Raw genomic sequence first — 21,955 nt, forward strand, 5'->3', positions numbered from 1 at the left:
CCTACAGGTTTTAGAATGGACCCTTCAGTACAACAGAAAACCCAGCACACACAAGTGAAAAATCATGCAGGATTTTATCATTCCTGCAGGACTGCAGAAATAATCCAAAAAAGGAAAGTAGTTTCTTGCATGAGTTATTATTTCCTGCAGTATTAAAAAAAAAGAAAAAGAAAGAAAGAATGACCTACCTAAATAACTACAGATTGTGAATTCTACAGGATAGGCTATTTCACGAGTTCGCTCTTGCATATAATAAACAGCGTAAAAGTTAAGCGTGTTTGGCATGCTGTCCGGGAGAGGGCCCCGAGCTCGGTAGTCATTCCCGAGCCCGGGGCACTCCCCCTGCCCAGGAAGAGGGGTCCGAGCTCGGCATTTGGCCCGAACCCAATAGCGCTCCCCCTAGCTGGAGGTGAAGAGAAAATAAAAAGGGGGGGTGGGAGGGATGCTGAAATCAGAGATAAGTGAAGCTAGGACTGCTTGGTTATTTAAAGGGACTGTAGTAATTGGATAGGGAGAGTGACTGGATAGGGAGTGATTGCTGATGATGAATTGGCCGTGTTAATTATCTGCGCGAGCTCCTCCTGAAATTTGTTAATGAAACATCACTTAAAAAATAGAGAAAAATACGATAGATTTGCGATGTTAATAACTTTAGAAATGCATCATCATATGGGTACGAAATTCTATTCAATAATCAACATTTCTTTGATGTGTTTGTGATTCTAGAGAGCAGTGCACCAATTAACTTTTATTTTGCTCTGGTGACGTGACGTCATTAAGATGCGCTGTGCTCCTCATCTGTTTGTGGTTCACCTGAAGAAAGGTTTGTGGTTTTAAAGTTTTAACCAAGCGTTTTTACAAGCTATGTAAAATAAATGCATCATAAATATAATAGTGATGGGAAAATGAAGCTTTTCGAAGCACTAAAGCTTTCCCCTCAACTGAATCGTAAAAAGGTTCATTACTCGAAGCTTTTCAACACGTTGCACACTAATGACATCTTGTGGTCAAAGGTGGAAAAAGTTGCCTTTGCGTCCCAGATCTCAAAGCGATTTTGGACAGTTTCATCAAATACATCAAGTTGTGCTACGAAAACCGTCAGAAATAAAAAAAATAATAAAAATGTAATTTTACTTGAATTAATCTGTAAATAAACTTTTTTATAAAATTCTAAAAGTATAAGTATGGTTTATGTAGGCTTATACTACAGGGCCGTTGAATCCTTGAATCTGATTGGCTGACGAACGTTCTAGAGGTGTGCATTATATTCAGGGAAACGCACGGCGAACGTAGTTTGTTGGACTTTCAAAGAGTCCCATGCGTGTTCAAAAATGGTCTGGAGTCAATCTGTCAAAGTTCAAAAGTTTTATTCAAGCTCAGCAATAGGAGAGACCAGATTTAAACTGAAAAGTACCACAAGTTCCAGACAGCTTTTGACCGAATTACAGTTCCATATCACTTCGCATAGTTATAACTGTAATAACGGACATTTGCATACACAAACAACAACAACAACAACATGGCAGACCATTTTCCGCACGTACATTTTAATATTTATGGTAAATATGAAAATTTTAACAACTGGGCGGCAGCAGTATTGGACAGTCCAGATGAAAAACAACATAAACGGAAGCGGACATCAAAAGCAGCCGGCAAGAACAAAAGACATAAAACGATCAGCGAAGAACAGCTAGACATACTCGAAGGAGAAAAACATGAAGAAAACACCAAAAAAACAACAGCTTGGGCAGTTAATGTGTTTAATGATTGGCTTAAGGCCAAAAATATGTCTGTGGATGAGGTAGAGAGAGAGGGAGCAGACGCTTTAAATACCCAGCTGCGAGCTTTCTATGCCACTGTCCGAAACGCATCCGGCGCAGAGTACTCCATGTCAAGTTTTATTTCCCTAAGAGCAGGACTGAACCGCTTTATGTCCAGATATAACATCACTGGTCAATCCGAATTCAAGTCATCAAACGACGTATTCAGGGCCGTCCTCAAAAAGTTTCGCAAGGCTGGAAAAGACACCAGTTTTCTTCATCCTCCCATCTCCATCGCTGAAATACAGCGCATTCGCAACTCTCCGTATCTGTCACCAGACACAGCAGCCGGACTGGTTCGCAAGGTCTGGTTTGATGTTCAGCTGAACCTGGCAAGAAGGGGCCGTGAAGGAAATCGAGAATTGAGAAAGCATTCGTTCGTTATTAAAAAAGACGAAAATGGAGATGAATATGTTTGCTTGTCTTACAATGCTGAAACAAAAAACCACAAAAAGCCCACTGATCCTAACAAAGACTGCTACCGAGTTTTTATGTTTGCTAATTCAAGTGACCCCTTTTGCCCAGTCAAAAGTTTCAAGAAATACATCGCTAAATGCCCACCTGATGCCACATCCTTCTATCTTCATCCACTGAAAGCCCCACAGGAGGAGCTCGACGGGCGAGAGTTCTGGTATACCCGCGAACCGATGGGTGTGAACTTCCTCGGAAATATGCTTCCACGCATCAGCGAGGCAGTCGGGTTATCCAAAAGATACACCAACCACTCACTGAGAAGCACCGCAGTTCAAATTCTGACAGAAGCAGGGCTGGAGAGCAGGCAAATAATGTCTGTCACAGGGCACAGGTGCGAAACAAGCCTAAAAAGCTATTGGACACCTTCGGCTAAAGAAAGAAAACAATGGAGCCTGATCCTCTCAGGAAACAACAGTTCAAATGTCACAGAAAATCAGAAATCAGAAACCCACGATCAACAGGAAAAGGCGATCTCTGCGAACACACAGCCCCCCGCGCTTGATCTGCCGTTTTCAATGTCGAATTTTACAATTAATGGAAACGTGCAGTTTAATTTTAATAAATAAAACAAAGGTCTAGATAAATTAAGTTGTAGCCATATAAATCGAAAATGAAACAATAATGGCTGGCCTGCTGCACGTTTTTATCGAAGGTACAACAAATAAATAATATTGATATGGCTAAGAACTTTGTGTTTCATTTATTGCTGCAACTAATAGAAATATGCAACGAACCAATAAATAAATAAATTAGTAAATATACACGCACAAACTTTTTTCTGTCTTGCAATCACGCGCTCGCATGCACACAATAGGTCACATACTAGCACAGAAACGTATTGTCAGCGCTATACATGTCCATTTCTCACTAGCAGGGTAATAACAGCTGCATCTTAAAGCAGATGAACTTACAGTTGAACTTTTTGCCACTGAGACGCAGTTATTAACGGCATTATTTTGCTATTAACAGCCCAAGCGTCGTTACTAGGTCTAAAATGACGTTTTGGAACTAGCAACGAAGCTGTTGGATGAGCTGCGTAAGAAAATAATCCTACTCACAAAAGCATTTTAAGGATACAAACCGGACGAATGTCTTGAAATATATCATTTGATCGTTGTCTTGAGGTGTGGTAACTGTAGTATAAGCGGAATAATTGACTTCGGTCCGTTGAATTCCTAGAAAATAATGCACACCCGAGGTGTAACGGCCACTCTGCTTCGCGTCGTGACCGCATCACCACCTCGGGTGTGCATTATTTTCTAGGAATTCTACGTCCCGTCGTCAATTATTCCTTATATATATATATATATATATATATATATATATATATATATATATATATATATATTAAAATTTACTTTCATTTTTGCATTGGTCTTAATAGATTCTGATGGCCCCATAGATTCTGGTGTTTCCCCATTCAGTTTTTCTTGATTGCCTGCACATAATTTCTAATCGAGAAACATGTAACAGATAGATAGATAGATCTAGATCTATAGCAGCTGGGGTGCTGGAAAAAAAAAAGTAAAATAACAGGCACATTAAATTACAGTATTTTTCCATAATTCAAAAACAGTTTTTTTTTTCTGTAATTTTACACAATATTTACTTGAGCTTTTAATATTCAATAAGGAACTTTACTTAAATATTGTGGAAAGTTACGTAAAAAACATGAAATTATCCATTTTGAACACTGCTTTAACTCAAATAATCAGTGTAACTATTTTCTTGAGCTTTTAATATTCAATATGGAACTTTACTTAAATATTGTGTAGTATTTCAGCGAGAATCAGACAATTTAGGAGACTCGATCAGAAGTTAAAACACTTTTACATCTACACACTCAAATTCCACAAGAGGCCTCCGTCATAAATCTGACGTTTCATAGCCTGGCGCCAGAACGCCAGCCTGAAGCAGACCTAACTAACCAAGAACTTGCAAAATTAACACAAAGACACTTCTTCATAATCAAATCCTTCGAATAAGGAGATTGTCAAATTTGGAGCAAGTAACCAAGATTAATGGTCAAAGAGATGCACATTTTGAACATCACATGATTAAAGTCATTAGCGATATGGTTGGTTTTCCCCCACACACAGGACACAACGGAAATTCCTTCCCTAAACTTTTGACCTCCCAGCTTAGAGAACAGACCCTCACAGAAGGGCACAGAAAACTGTCTATTGATGTACATATGCGCCTAAAATGTGCTAAAGAACTAAGGAGCAACTCCTCATTTCTATGTATAACTTCCTATCATATATGTAACCCACACATTTGTCTATTATGTTTTAATCACTCATTGTGTATGTCCCTTTTGATAACTATTGAATAGTTTAATGGTTTATATTGATGTTTGATATGTCTGAGTTGGAAATCGCATTCTCAAAATGTTCCTGCAATTCAATTCTTTGCGAAATGTATTATTGTCTTGTTATAGAAATCATGTCCAAATTTATCTCTGCAAAGAGCGGGAATTTGGGATCACGGGACTAATAAGATAACATTGTGATTTATGGTTTGGAAGGTGGAACCAGCAGCCCACCGGAGTTCAGCCAATGTTCTAATTGGTCAAGACATCATTTTGGGATGTGTCCAAAAGCTGAGTTTAAATACCAAGGACACCCTCAAATCTCTCTCTTATCTCTTGCAACTTTTCTCACTCCTTACAACGCTCTTCACGTGCTTCGCGCCGCGGCGTCTCGACGCCGCCTGGCCTGAATGCCAGCCTCCTCATCTAAAGGAAACATGAGGAGATCATCACACTTATCTATTACTTTAATTCTTTTATTTCTTTCCGTTGAGAGTTTCGTGTCTAGTTAAGTTTGTGCAAGCCGCGACCGACCCAAACGCCTTCGCGGACCCGAACTCTAACCAGCGCACAACTCTCGTATCCAGCCAACGCCCAAGAAGACGTCACATTGACCGACCACCAACCAATCAGCAACCTCGGGAAACCCCCTTTCTGGAACGAGCGACGAAAGGAATTCCCTTCACAGACAAAGGCAACGCAAGTAACTTCCAGGTTCTAACTGAACTGGTGCATTTGATAAAGTTTAATAACCTCTTTGAGAGACTCAATACGAGGGTTAATTAAGTGATTGATGGTTGTTCAGGTCTAAGCAATTGCACATATTGCTATAACTTGGGACTTCATATTTTCATTCCTTTAAACTCATTCTTTCCTCACTTTCTCTTTCTGCAACCTGTGTGAATGCGTGTGTTTATGTTAGATTAGTTTGTATGTGTTAGGTTTATCCAATAAATTCATATTTTTATTAAGTATCTTGTGTTTCGTGCTTACAAGTTATTGCCTTAAACTGCTGATTTTGCTACTGTGCTTATATATAGTGTTTTCACTATATTCTGGATAGTAATATCCATTGCAGAGTTTCTGTTAGACGACTTGTGAATGAATCGCGCGTCGACTCTGAAACAGCCGTAAAACAGCGATTCTGTTCAAATTCCCTATTGAATCATATTCGATTCCCTTTGAGCTAAATTATAAATTATTATGTAATTAATCCCTATTACAATCTTACAATTGTGGAAAGTTACGTAAAAAAAACATGAAATTATCCATTTTGAACACTGCTTTAACTCAAATAATCAGCCATAAAACATTGTTTTAATAATTTATTCATCTGCATGAGTATAACATCTCAAAATGCAAGAATATCAATATAGCATTACTGCAATTTACTTATTTTCTTTGTTTAAAACTACAACAATATAATAACTGCAACAATATTCAAATATACAAATTACTCCAAAAGTTAAAATTTCTGCAACAACACAATTTATAACTGCAACAGTACACCATTATTTTAAAAAAAAATCATAACTGCAGCAATATACAATAAAAGGAATTTTTCAGATCTGTAAAAATATAACAATTTGATAAACAAATCCGAACGACCTGGGAACAGATGAATTCATCTTGACAACACATGAGGCATGGACAAAAAAACAAATTATTAAACCACGAAAGCAAATGATCGCCAACTATATTAAGCCTGCCAGGCAATGAAGGATGATCTGGCTCTCAACGTTTTTAGTCCATCCATTCATAGTCCGCAATCTTGTTAATCAATGAAAGAACCTTTGGACTGACTGCTGTTAGCTTTCTTGATGTGGTCTTCTCCACTTTTGATCCCTTCTCAGGGTTCATCTTAAACAGGCATCTGTTCAATTAAAAAAAACATTAGTAATAAAACATTCTCCAAATAATAAATAGAAATAATAAAAGCAGAGTAATTATAATTTGCGTAGGGCATGCTTGTGGAGGATGTTTGCTATAAAGACATGCATGTGAGAGGATGTTATGTGTGAGACAGACATATTGAAAGAGAGTGTTATGTGAATGTGTGTGTGTGTTCTTGAATGAGGACAACATTTTGGGGTTCTCACCAGCATTATAAGGACACCTTGGTTTATGAGGAAACTTCGATATAATTATGTTGTTTTTTGACTCCAAATAATGCCCCCTATCATGTTTTTTTTTTAAAAAAAAGGCCTTATATACCACAATGTGTAAGTGTATGGTTTTTAAGGATGTCCCCTTTAACCACGATGTGCATTTTACAACAGTACAATCCCTCAGGAAATTATACAACAATTTGCGGGAAATGGATAAAATGACGATTTGATGGATAAATATTAAAAATACAAACTTAATATTAACAGATAACAAAGTTTTCGCTTATGGCAGTGTGTCTGCCATAGCCTACATGAAGTTTTGTCTGATTGGTCCGTTTTGAAAACGCCGTTCGCGGGGCTGGACAATTTTCTCCTACACAAGATCTTTTAAAATTAAAAGGTCAAATTTAAAAAAAGAATAAACCTATGAATTAAAAGTGATTGCAGCCTGCGTGTTTTTTTCTCATTGTGATTGACAACACTACCGACCAATGACAATGCAGAGGGAGGTTTTCCTGGGATGTCAATCCTTTTTTTTCCCCGCGAAGATCTTCAGACTGTGTCATCGAGGAACGAAGTAAGCTAATCTGTGCTGTTGTAATACTTTCTGTTAGCCTGGAAAAATCCAGACCCTAATCTATTAAGATTATGGGTCTGGGATCGAACAATGAAAACTGCCTAACTCGAGGGGTGGCACCAAGCATGCATTTGAAACTCTAACTGCACGCAACTGGATAACGCCACGACCAATCACAACAATACACGCTCAGCTACCAGCAGAGCTAAATGATGTTTCATTAACAAAGTTCAGGAGAAGCGCGTCAGATGCTTAGCGTAAACATCACAAGTCAATCAGCGCCATAGGTTTAAATACAGCTGACTCACCTCAATTCACTCGATGGTTTATCAGTAAACCTCCACCACCCCATCTCATCACTCCGAGTTCTCGCTACTCCTATTGGGGGGTAACGTACTCTGGGTTCGGGCCACTGCCGAGCTCGGAGCCCTTTACCGGACAGCACGCCAAACATGCACTACTATTATCCGGCTAATTATATGTAAGCGTGAACTGATAGATTAAACTCTTGCCGTATCCTCTGGATTTCCAGGGTAACTTTCTGTAACATTATTTGTAAAACCTAAAATTTTATGTCTCTTTAAATATCGTCTTTTATTTTGAATACATTTAAGCTACTACGTTTGATAAAGCGAATAATTAAGGTGCCGCGTTATCGTTACCTCAGATTCAAACTCATGCCGGTTTCACACTGCACGCGTAGGACGTAAGCAGCGCGCATCCATTGGGCTTTCACACTGGCAGCGTTTGTCGCGCGCAGCTGAACCGCAGCTTGTGTACTGAAAATATAGACGAGTATCGTTCATTCGGTCCGGCATTTCAGGTGTTCTCTGACAACTGTCTGTCATGTGCATTGAATTGTGATATGGTTGTATGTTGTAGATTTACTGTAAGTAGAAAATGAGAAACGCTAAAATATTGAATATATTTTTAGACAAAGATCTTAAAGGTCTTAATGATTACCAGGTTGGTTTAAGATAATTAAAGGCAACAGTTTTTCAATAACGAGAAGAATATGTAAAAGTATGATATTTGGGGTACTAATCACCCCAACTGTTGGGGCTAAAGGCACAATAATTTACAAGATAATAGATGACTGACTTTTACATTTGTTGACTCATATGGTATATATCAGGGTTCCCCAAATCTTACCCTGGAGGTCCAATGCGCTGCAGAGTTTAGCTCCAACCCTGATCACACTCACCTACCTGTTATTCTCTAATGATCCTGAAGGCCTTGGTTAGCATGCTCGGGTGTGTTTGATTAGGGTAAGAGCTAAACTCTGCAGGAAAATGGATCTCGAGGTCCAGATTTGATGATCCCTGGTATATATCATATTTTTATGGTGGTTGTCCAACTTTGAGATAATGAAACCATCATATTTAAAAACATGATAAGACATAAGACAAAATTATTATAGGATCACCTTCAATACTTTCAGAATCTTCACTTTTAAAAATTTTGTTTCTGTATTTTAAAATATGTTTTATATTAACATTTTAATGGAAGTAGTATAAATTTATTTATTCTTGTATATATCAAAACAAGCAGAAAATAGGACAAAGTTTGTTAAAGTGATTGTTTTGAACAAGTAGGCTAACTAGACATTATTTACAAAAAAAAACATTATTTTTACTGGTGAGCCTTTTAAACCGTGATTGTGTTACATGTGATACATGATTTTATGGATAACTTATTTTTCGTGTTAATCAGGCCAGTTTTGATCAAGATCGATGCACTGTGGCTTTAACCCAGCGTAAGCGGCGCAGCAAAAATAGACTCGGCGCCAAAACGATCGCAGCACTGACGCTTCTGCTCTGCTCCTGCTACGCGCTGCTGCGCCGTCCCTATGTGCGGTGTGAATGCTCTAATCTGTTAACATGGGCGCCGAAAAAAAATATGCGCTGCTTACGCCCTGCTTACGCGTGCAGTGTGAAACCGGCGTCAGGGTTAACGTTACGACCAAATAAAAGCTATTTGGCAAATTTAGAAACCACGACTGATGAGTTGAAATGTCTTTGGTCTACGTATATATGATGGTTTTGTATTACGAATTTGTAATATTCGAGATCGACCAGAACCGAACGTCATAGGCTCCCCCCAAACTTCTTAAAAGTAAGTTACGTACTTTGTGGCATAACGTTACAACAACGTTTCTTGGTAACGTCAATATTACAGCAACCATTTCGTCACGTACTTTCTAGAATCTGAACCATAACGTTAGATAGTTAACAAATGATTCGTTGTACTTGCTTCTGTCAAATCGGTTTTGGCCTTACTTTATCCGAACTGTATGTTTTCTTTCAGATTTCTCTCTTTTGTGGAAATATATATCGTTTAGACAGTGTTTTATAATAGAAACTTTATTCCCAAGACTATCCAAGTAATGTTACAATGTTAACAACTTGATAACATACATTACTCATCTGAAGATCTTTCCTACAACTGACTATCACATTTTTGAATTTCAGTGAATACCAGAAAGAGCTCCAGAGGCAGGGGGCTTACCCCTCTTCAGGATGCATGTATACACATTAGTCTAAAAAAAGAAGAAGAAAAAAAAACATAATTTTATCAAAATATATTGATGAAACTAAAGGTAAGTATTTACACTTATATTTAATGTTTAGAAGAATAATGTAATCTGTATAGTAATGTTGTTTTTGTTGTTATTCTTAATTTATGTATAGTAGTAGTATCAAAAATATATTTTTTTTGTCAATTTCAGCCCTGGCAAATTTCATATTATTGTATATAGGTTGTGCCATTTGTTTTTACTTATGTATGAATGAAGTATATCTTTGCTGGCAGTATCTGTGTAAAAAATTTCATTGACCGACATTATGTCAGTGGTGCAATAAATTATGATCTCTTGCAAGATTTATACTATAAAGGTAAAGGGCTCTCCATTAACGCTTGCTCACTTGTATAGGACAGGTGTTTTTTTATTTTGTTTTTTTGAATGGGCTACTGAAAGAATTTACAAGTAGTTTGTAGGGGTGGGAGAAAAAAATCGATTCTCCGATGCATCGCGATTCTCTCTTCAACGATTCTGAATCGATTCCTAATATTTCAGAATCGATTCTGAGCTTGTTTTTTTCCCGCATTTGGCACGTGTGCGCACTAGAGACGCGGCACGCTTTTTTGCACAGAATTTGCACTGTGAGACACGTGCGCATTGCTTGACGGTGTGTGCTTCCATCTGCAATGCAGTAAAATTAGATGCACGAAACTCGTGCACTGACAGATTTTTTACATGCGCATTGTGTTTGTTTGTCCTAAAGCTCGATTGTGGATGCGGTTAAATGCACTTGCATTTTCGAATAGTTTTAAACAAAACTGTACATGCAGTTAGTTATGTTTTCAGAGCAGGACAGATCTGTGCATCAGTGGCGTTCCGTCCATATAAGCTGCTAATGCTCCGCATACCCAGGCTGTCAGAGAGAATGCATTCACGTGTTAATTAATATAAACATGCTCAAGTTGATACCTTATTTGAGATTGAATCTTCCAGGCAAGCAGATTCTCTGCATCTTTCTCGACTCCTCAGAATTAATGCGCGTTCTCTGTTTTGCTGGCATGCGCGTGATTTCATTCGCGGGGTAAGCTGTCTGAGAAGCGCTCACCCAAACGGAAAAACGCACTGTTGCTGCCAGATCCTGATTGCTGAAAATCATATTGTGTTTGATGCGCAACTTACTCGACTAAATCAAGTGGAAAAAACAAACAAACATCCTAACTGTATATTTTCATAATTTATCAACAATTCAAAATGTGAAATTCCACTGAAAAAAAATTGCCTATATAAAATGTTTATATACTTTTTAAAATAATAACAGGAAAAAGAGGAAATATTAAAATATGATTTCGTCTCTGATTTTAATGGTTTCTAAATAATCTAAAGACATTATTATTTTTGGTATTACTGGTGGTTTTAGCACTCAGCATACCTGGTAAATAAAAGTGTCACCTCTCGCCACTGCTGTGCATTAGTTTGAATGCAGCCTGGTAAAGCTGCCTGTCTATGATCTCATCAGTAAAAATAAAACGCAGTAATGCTGAGGAAAAAAAGAAAATCTATTGTCTGTAAACTTTAGGATACCTAAAGAACACTTATTTTAAATGAGTAATTGTTTTAAAAAGTACCTTGCTTATATAATTTAAAAAATAAAATTGGCACAAAATAAATTTGATATAAAACGTATATGAAAATGTATCCATGTGCAGTACTATTTAAAACTGAGAATGTGAGCATTGTGATATTTAGTTGATAATGAAAACAGTAATTAAATTGAATGTTGAAACCAGTGAAGATTGACACACCTACTATACTACACTCCAACTATAAACAAAAAGCATAGAAACTGCAATTTTACATGTTTTTAAAATTGTAAAGTTGTATTTGCACAGCAGAAGAATTAATTGGGGAAAAAATGTAGATCAAGAATCGTTATAGAATCGAATCGTGACTCCCGGAATCGGATCGTGAAGTGCCTGAAGATTCCCACCCCTAGTAGTTTGACTAATATTTAAAAAATGGCACTTTGGGTGTGGGCGCAAAGAAAAAAGTGTATAAGAGATTGTGCGAGTACTGTATTTAGTTTAAAAAAATGTATATGATAAAAAAATAGATGATGACATGTAACTGGTATAAATAAGTCATTGATTTGGTGTGACTTGTTTGTGTTTTTTTTTTTTTTTTTTTTTTTTTTTTATTGTATTATTCTTTATGTGTATATATATTATTTGCTGTTTATATTATGTTTTAAATTTGTGTTCTGTGTTAAGATGAAGTTAATGAACTTCACGAAATTTTGTTCTAGTTAATATTTATGAGTTATAAACATTAAGGTAGCCGACTTTTTCTCGGGTGTTTGTTGCAGAAGGGAGTGTTATTAGTGGAACACCTCCTGAGCTCCTCCCCACGCGTGCGTACGATATGGTCAGTCTAATGTATGTGATGCTGACGAGCGCGTGGGTTGCTCACTTCTCTCCGTGAATATCTCTGGTATGTCTTCGTTTCTGTAAAATGTGCATTATTTTGAAGCGTGATTGAGCAATAGCAGAATCAGATTGTGTTTGTTTTATTGGTGTGAGTTAATTTATAATTCAAATGTTGTCAGTGGCGGACTGGCCGTCTGGACGTTCGGGAGAATACCAGAACGGCCGCTGCAGCAGGATGGCCGTCGGCCTCTGTGCAGCCGTCACAGTTTTTTTTTTTTTCCTTCTTTTTTTTTCTTGCTCATAATTTACTGTTGTTCTATGTCAAGATCGATAGGTGGCAACAATGCGCTTACAAGCCCATAGAAGCGCAAGCTCACTCGTCAATGCTTGTCACTCAACCGTTTACAAGTGAAGGCTTTAAGACCTTGAAGAATCCTCTGCCGGCTGGTCACTAACTTACTTCACAGCGAACGAGACTCGCGCTGACGGCACTTATCCCCTTACAGTCAGCGCTTAGATTTCGGCAAATTAGTTTTGGCAAATGCAGAGAAATGTGATTATTGAGCATAAAACCAACATCCAGCAAGCCAAGAAAACATAAAATATACCTAATGGAAGACGTCTTTCACGTCTTGTGTATTCCTAAACCTGGATCTCATTATTGAAGCACAAATTCAAGCACCAAAAGCATGAGATTTCTTTATTTAAAATATGCGATTTTATTCATTCAAGCTATATGGCTGCAATAACATTTTAGTTTAATTTAGTTTAGTTTATTACACCACTTGTGCAGCCAGTCACAATTCACAATGGTACCATTTACTCGGGACGATGGTTTGTGTGTAACTTTGTTGTACATAAATAGTTTCAGCAAAACAAATATGATTATTTTTGAGAACCTTTTTACATGTACATACTTTACTGCAGGCGTTGTAATGACGAATGCTATGTAGTAAAATAGTTTAGCGTTTATTATTTAATTTTCATAATTCACTAAACACCGTATATTCTAAAACACCTTCAACTATAAAACACTCTTGCTCTTAAGCCAAATATACACTGAAACAAATAATTTACGGCATCTGGATGTACAGTAAGTCACTATTCTCTGCATTAGCACTGTTTTGAACTTGCTGTTCTAATGCTTTCTTGTTTACTAAATCTTTGGACTTATGAATTGATCGGTTCAAAATGATGTAATTGCAAAAAAAATGCTTCTTTTCATTTTAAGGCATTATTTTCGTATTAATGTACTGATTCACAATCTTAGTCAATAATTAATTATTATTCCACTACTCTTATTGTGACGAAAAAAACACCCTTGCTGTGAAAAGCACCTGCGTGAATGACACTGGTACGCTAAAGGCTATATGCATACCGACCCACTTCAAGCACTGCTAAGAACGAATAAAACTGTAGTTAGGTTTTTTCTGATGACTGTTGTTACAGCGTACAGAACAACAGATCTTGGGCATATTGTATCCTTGTTGTGAACATTCTGGGAGTTTTGTTGATCTTCCTCTGGTAGTTGTGGCTACTGTGACCATAGACTGAAACAGGTGGCGCGGTCACAAAAATGGCGGCGATAAAGCACAGTGACGTCACATGGTCCCTATGGATACTAAGCAAGAGTATAAGGTGTTAGATTATTAATCTTATATTGAGTATATATGCCTTATTTTTAGAATTCTTACCAAGTGTGATTTGTCTTATTTCATTGGTAGATTATTTCACTTAAGTTAAGAAGTTTTCGACTAAAATCAAGTATTTTAAGGGTTAGGTTAGTCGAAAGCTTCTTAAATTAAGTGAAATAATCTGCCAATGAAACAAGAATTTGCTAAGAATTCTCAAAATAAGACAAATATACTCAAAATAAGATTAATAATATAACCTCTTCTGCTCTTGCTTAGTATATAAGTCTCAAAACAAGATCAAAAATACTTTTTAGCTGGAAACATGATTTTTTTGACTTGGTTAGATGAACAGTTTTTGCAGAGCCGTATTTTTTGCACAAATTAATTAAGAGATTAGCAAGTAATAAATATAGTTTAAGATTGCATGCCATTTCTACCATTTGTTTTTGTATGTTTTAGGTAGTCACCTCATCTGCATATTTTTTTAGCAGAGAGACATTAAAGAGGGCTGTTCTGTGAGTATTCTACACTATGCTTTTAACACATCTTTTAGTCAAAATCAGAGATAATTCTATAATTTGGAAGGTAAAACATCATGGGTTAAGATTTAAGTATTTTGATTATTTTGAAAGCTGCTGATTAGCTTTCACACACATCTGTTGTTGTGGGCTGAGCTGAGTCAAAGTCCAGGGGTCCGTTCTTCGTACCTCGCTTACTACATCCAAGATCAAATGACACATCCAAGATCAAATCATCGCGCTAACTATGAGCTCGCTATTCCGGTTCTCCGAACGCACCTGTTGTTGATGATTAGTATAGCTGGATGAAGTTATTTGAGATCACTGGGTGGCTTAAAAGGGGCTACGTATCGATAGTAGAAACATTGATCGGCAACTCTTTGATTGGTCGGCGAACATGACGAAGGAGCGCGCTCAGTATTTTTCTGCAGCAGAGCAAGAACTCTTGATTGAGGGTTTTCAGGAGTTTCAGAGTTTAATTAAAACGCAAGGGAACACTGCAAAGACTGGAAAAGCAAGGAGAGAGGGCTGGCAAAAAGTAGTGAACAAATTAAATGCGTTAATGCTGCCCATGTTACATGTTTTTTCCTTGATATGTTATTTTATTTATATTTTTATACAATACCGTTCAAAAGTTTGGGGTCAGTAAGACTTGTAATAGTCTTTAAAGAAGTCTCTTATGCTCATCAAGACTGCATTTATTTGATTAAAAATACAGAAAAAACAGTAATATTGCAAATTGTTTTTACAAAATAAAATAATGTTTTTGTTTTTTTAATATATTTTAACATACTTTGAAATAGAATTTATTCCTGTGATGAAAAGCTGAATTTTTATCAGCTGTTACTCCAGTCTTAAGTGTCACACGATCCTTCAGGAATCATTCTAATATGCTGATTTATTATTAGAATGATCAATGTTGGATAATATCAACAGTTGTGCTGCCAAATATTTTTTGGAACCTGTCATATATATATAGGCCTACACTTTCTTGCAAGATACTTTTCTTTTCCCACGTGAGTCAGTCCGCGTCAGTCGTGCTCTTTAACCAATCAGATGTGACCTCGCCATTTCAACCAATCATAACCCGCCAGGAGCGCAGCCTAAATCCTGTTTACATGAACAGGGTTTCCGCGGGGTCTTAAATAGTCTTAAAAAGTCTAAAATTTCTAAATCAAAATTTTAGGCCTTAAAAAGTCTTAAATTCGCTGTTCTAGGTCTTAAATAATTTGACACAGGTCTTATTTTTCCGATGTCCATGTAACGCTACCTCTAAAGCTTATTTAAATTCTCTTTCTGTTGTTTCCGTGGTGTTGTAGTTCTTTATTTCACTGGTCCAAATATAGTTTGCTGCATTTAAACTACAAATGAGACCAGCATGCAATAGCCAATCAGCTTTCTGTTATTGGCGCGAGTCTCTCTCGGATTGTACCGCAGAAGTAAAATGGATTTAACTTTTTAGCTATGGGGAAGTGCAAGTTTAGTGATACTTAGCTTGAAAAAACTGAATATAGGGCTTGGCTAAGGCCAGTTGCTAACAACTAGATTTTTTTCTCCCTCTGTGGAAGTTACTGCGTCTTCAGACAGAATCGCAGTAGCAGAATACTGGTCAAACTACCTTTTTCTGTATATAATGTTATCAATAATAATAAGATATATAAGTTAGGTCGAGCTAGCTGACCGCCAGCCTTCGAAATCCTTTTAAAAATTTTTACTTGCCCGACCGAACAAACCACCTGATTAAAACTGAAGTGACAAAAACAACTAGCGAAGCATCAAAAGGCAAGAAAGATTCCTATTTTTATACATTCAATGTAAACAGAAATTGATAATGGATATGTGTGTATTTCTGGTCTATTTGAGACATACTTATAAACAAATGTAACCGCACTCTAAAGAAACACACTGAGGTAAAAATTTCAAATGTAAAGTTTATTTATAACATGACATTGTTCAGAAATATACCAAGTGAGCTTTTTGCTGAAAATTCTCACAATTACAAATGTTACATTAATTTTAGCTCAATAAAAAAGTAGTTAGTCAAGTAGTTACTTACTTATTAGACAATATGCAACATTAGCAGAAGCATTCTCCTAGCAACGTTTTGCTATAATTCAGCGTTTTGCTCGAATCAGTTGAAATAACTCGCTCATGAAGTGACTTACCGCCACCTGCTGGTGGTTTAGTGTGTTTAAAAGTATGCCTCCACACCCAACATTTCTAATGTATATATTTAGAAATAAATAAATGTATTTAAAACATTAATCTCACTTTTTATTTTGCAGTGTAAATTATGTAATCTCACTGCTAACAGCCATTTAGAATTTATTGATAAATTCATAAAATAAATTTGAAAGGTAATGCATACATTTCAAAAGTAAAAAAAAAAAAAAAAAAAAAGCCTTTATAAAGGTAAATCAAATATGCAGATTTAAGATGTAAAAGCTAATAGAGTACTGATGAAAATATTGCTTCAGAATTTTTTTTTTTTTACGTCAGATATTTCTAGTGGTACTTTTATGGGCATTTTTTGTGTGGAATATTATCTGCTGATATGAAAAGTACTAGGGCTGGGCGATTTGGCCTAAAATCAAAATCTCGATTAATTGAACATTTTAACTCGATTACGATTAATGAACGATTATTTTATTTATTAATTAAATTATATTGAATTATATTTATATTATATTTATATATTTTTTTTTTTTTTTGCCCTCATAGTTCAATGGCAAGTTTTGTACAGTAAATATGCTCACATATTACAAGTGAGAGATTTTTGAATGAAGGGTACATTACTTGATTTAAAATTAATTGAAGGAAACACATCTGCTATCTTTGATTATTTATTGACCTTCAGTGTTGAACAACTTAAATTAAAGCACACATTGCTTAAAATGAAAAGCCACATTTTTCTTAAATTAGTGAAAATAAATAACTTGCACTTTTGGAAACAAAATAAATTATTTTCAATGTTTTTCATATTAAAAGTAGAAAATAAGCAGTATCTCTTCTAAATAAAATTTCTCTTGTGTATCCTGTAAATACTTTTTACTGTATAAATACTGTTTAAGCTCTCCATCGAAATGTCGGCGGAATAACGTAACGTAACAGAGCGGGGTCACGTGATTCCACAGGTGGTAGTGTTTTTAAAGGGAAAGTAATTGAAATAATTGACCTGGAAAAATTTGATCGATTATAGGTTCTGAATGTCGATTTCGATTACTTTTCGATTAATCGCCCAGCCCTAAAAAGTACACAGTATATCGTAGTAATAAATATTATTTATGACAGCCATGAAATTGTGTTTACTTTTTACATTAAACACATTAAATATTACATATATGCATGTAATATAATATCTATTTCCATTACAGGTTTCGGTCTTAAATTTCATATAAGGTGGTATTAAAAAGGTCTTAAAAAGTCTTAAATTTGACTTGTTCATATCTGCAGAAACCCTGATGAAATAAACCTGCTCCAGAGCAGGTTTAAGCTTGCAGAGCTGTTGCTATGACAGCAAGTCCAGGATGAGCTTCGAAGAACCAAACAATCCAAGATCATGCCAAATCGTCAACAATCAAATCCAGCTAACTTAGTTAGCGAGGTACGAAGAACGGACCCCAGGGCTGTTTTTTAGTCCCAGTCCGCCACTGAATGTTGTTAAATTCGTTATGATGCTAATGTTACAACCCGTGGCTCAAAGGGAAGCAACAAAAGAGGGACGCACGGAAACATAAGGTCGAATTGGAAAAGGGCTTTATTCAACTTAAACATAACTCACTGAAAAGAAACAACAAAACATAATAATATTCCTGTATACGTCAGAATCAGTGTGTAGCGCAAGGTGCCTGAGTGCAACATTGTAATGTACTGATGGTGCAGTGTAAAAGGTGCTGAAATTAACCAGACTCCAACCTAATACAACCCAAAGTCCAAAACCCCATTTCTGTTTGCCTCAACGATCGCTCTTTTAAAGGAGCACTCAGAGCGCAGGGGCAGGTGCATTCAATCTGCAGACTGCCGCAAGTAGAACCGCCAATCACATCTCACAGGCTCAATGACGGAGACCGTCACACCCCTCTCCATAAGACAGGGACTCTGCAAAGAGACCTGCAACAAAATATAAAACATAAGTCACGTGATCTAAAAACAAAACAAAAAAACAGCTCCCAGAACACCAGAAAAGAAAAATGCATTATGTTGCATGTGAAATACGTGACAGCGCATCCGCTACCACGTTTTCTGATTTGACACGGACTTACTTTCGTTTTCATAATAAGGTTTTAATAGATACTATTGGCCGAGATACCATAACTTAATCTCCTGAGTCAAAGACTCTATATTCGACTGTTCGACCGTATAACCGCTTCATGTTTTGTTGACATTTCTGAAGACTTACTTTAGCAAGTTCCCTTGCCTGAACCAGTCGGTTCTTAATATGAGCAGAAACGTCCCGCTTTAAACGCGGCCAAAAAAAATATCGCAACAAGCGGTCATAAGTCTTTCGCCCACCTTGATGACCAGCTTGATCATGTGCAAATTCAATCATACGTCGAAAATTATCAGGAACCACCACCTGGGAAATAGGATCTCCAACCAAGTCACCTTTGTGAGGAATCCATTTCCTCAACAACACTCCATCACTGACCACATACCCACGAGCAAGGTTACCCACTTCTGTTGGAGTAACAGCACTCTGGAACAGTACCTCCAAAGAGGAATCGCGTCGTTGCTCACTTCCAAGTTCCTCTGCTGACATAGGAAAAGACAGTGCAGACACGTCAGGAACAAACAAATCAGTGCAGACTTTATTTGACTGAATTTCCTTTTGAAGAATCATTTCATCCTCTCGCTGCTTCATTGCACGAGTTACTACACAGGCGGCATCTTGACGGCGTTCAATTTCATTCTTATTTTCAATAACTATCGAGAACAGTGAACTGTCAGCCCAAACACGCCCACCTACTAGTCCGTTTCCCAAAATGATATGAACTCCTTCAATTGGTAACGCTGGCCGTACTCCTACTACCACATCGCCTTGAATCAACGCAGACTGAAGTTTCACTTTATGAAGAGGCACGGACAAAACATTCAGTCCTATTCCCTTGATTAACACGCTCTCACCAGTATGCGAGTGCGGAGAAAAAGGAAGAACAGACTCCAAAATGAACGAATCCATCGAACCAGTGTCCCTTAATATTTTCACAGGAACTTTATTTTCCTCTCCTAAAGATACCCAACCTTCTGAAATAAAAGGCGCGTAAGAGGCCAAAAATTCACCCCCAAATGTCGGATTTTTTACTTCTTCAGACCAAGCTGATGACACGGAAACAACGGAGTTAACAAGTGAACATGACATGGTTCGTTTATCTTTATTCTTAAGTACTGGACAGTCCAACTTCCAATGCCCCTTCTCCCGACAGTAATTGCATACCTTACTCGGGTCAGATTTTCCTGTGAACCCTCGCTCATTTTTAAATGGAGTTTTTACAAATGAAGCAGACTGAACATCACGATCATGTACATCAACAAAAGCGGATTTATGCGTCAGTACAAAATCGTCAGCTAACATTGCCGCTTCCTCAGGAGTTTCAACATGGTGCTCATTGATATATGTAGCAACACGAGTCGGGAGTGAGTTTTTAAATTGCTCTAAAACCATCAAGTGACTTAAATCTTCAAATGTCTTAATATCTAATGCTGTACACCAACGATTAAAGTTTCTCCTCAAATCTCTAACAAATTCTATATGTGTCTGGGCGTCATCTATTCTCTGCAAACGAAAACGCTGTCTGTAAGCTTCTGGTACGCACTCATAAGCTTTTAAGATTACAGATTTGACTTTATCATAATCTCTACAATCATCAATCGACATTGAAGAGAAAGCTACCTGTGCTTTTCCTGTTAAAACACACTGAAGTAAAGCTACACAATCATCATTTGACCAGTTCCTCATTTCTACCATACGTTCGAACAAGTTAAAAAAGGTGTCAGGGTCTTCTTCATTAAACTTCGGAACTAGTTTTAAGCTTGAAGTAAGCGAAAAAGACATACCTTGTTTCTCACCAGAGCTAGACAGCCTACCTTCTTTCACCAGTTTCAGTTTAAGGGTTTCCACCTCAAGTCTCGCTTTTTCCAGCTCCAATTTATTACCCTCAGAGCGTTGCTTTAATTTTTCATGCTCCATCTGTAAAAGCAGTAGCTCTTTTTGCTGTTCAAAAGACATATTCGTTTGTAAATTAGATGCACCTGCTATTGACTCCTCCATATTGGACTCTAAAAAGCCTTTTCCAATCAACTCCGTTCTCAAAATAATTTTCACATTTTCTCTACCAAATCTTTTATCCTTAATCACTATTTCATAATATTCCGCTATTTTTAACAATTGTTCCTTAGAACATCTTTCTAAAATTTCATGAGAAGGTGAAGTAATAAACAAATCAAAATCGTCCATGAAAATTCACCACAAAAAAAACACAATTTAAATTTACACTGTGCAATCAAATAACGAGAGATCCCTCTAACTACCTATCCAATATTCTAACTACCTCAACCCTAGTCTTCATGCGATTACTTGTGGGGGGTATTTACGCACTATAGCCCGCTGGGTGAAAACGCAACCGGTACGACCAGCGACGCTTTCAACACCATGGATGTGCCCCCGAGATAAATACTACTACCCACGTTCATCGCAACATTACACAAAAAAAACAAACACGACACGTCTCAAAAGAAACATGCCGCTATTCCTAATAGGGAAACTCACGTTCAAAAGACAATATTGCACAGATGTACTTACCAATTGGTGATTAACACGACGACTGAACAAACTTGGGCGTGATTCAAACTAATTCACATGCGTCCCCAAAACCAATTAATCAAAGTTATATTTTTCTTGTAGCTACTAAATTAAACGAGGACGAGCCCCCAATTTGTTACAACCCGTGGCTCAAAGGGAAGCAACAAAAGAGGGACGCACGGAAACATAAGGTCGAATTGGAAAAGGGCTTTATTCAACTTAAACATAACTCACTGAAAAGAAACAACGAAACATAATAATATTCCTGTATACGTCAGAATCAGTGTGTAGCGCAAGGTGCCTGAGTGCAACATTGTAATGTACTGATGGTGCAGTGTAAAAGGTGCTGAAATTAACCAGACTCCAACCTAATACAACCCAAAGTCCAAAACCCCATTTCTGTTTGCCTCAACGATCGCTCTTTTAAAGGAGCACTCAGAGCGCAGGGGCAGGTGCATTCAATCTGCAGACTGCCGCAAGTAGATCCGCCAATCACATCTCACAGGCTCAATGACGGAGACCGTCACACTAACTAGTTAGCATTTTTTGCTCAGAGTGTGACCAGAGTGAGAGAAGTTGATGTACGTTTATTCCACTGATGACCTCTCTTCGTTTTCATTCAGGTATGTTGTTAAAATAGTTGTTTCATAAAGAAAAGAGGTCCGATTTGCTGTTAATGAGCAAATATTGCACTTAAAGTGTGTTAAAAGGAAATAGCCTGAGTTAATGGCTTGAGACGCACCTGGTGTAGTTTACATGTGTAACGGTGC

The 21,955-nt window shown here is 37.1% G+C and overlaps 1 pseudogene; it reads right to left on the bottom strand.

Moving 5' to 3' along the window:
- Positions 1-21,955, bottom strand: part of LOC141325708 (uncharacterized) — a 486,213-nt pseudogene that overhangs the window by 85,838 nt on the left and 378,420 nt on the right.

The sequence above is a fragment of the Garra rufa genome, chromosome 2 (genome assembly GCF_049309525.1).
Source record: "Garra rufa chromosome 2, GarRuf1.0, whole genome shotgun sequence".
In the NCBI taxonomy this organism is placed as follows: domain Eukaryota; kingdom Metazoa; phylum Chordata; class Actinopteri; order Cypriniformes; family Cyprinidae; genus Garra; species Garra rufa.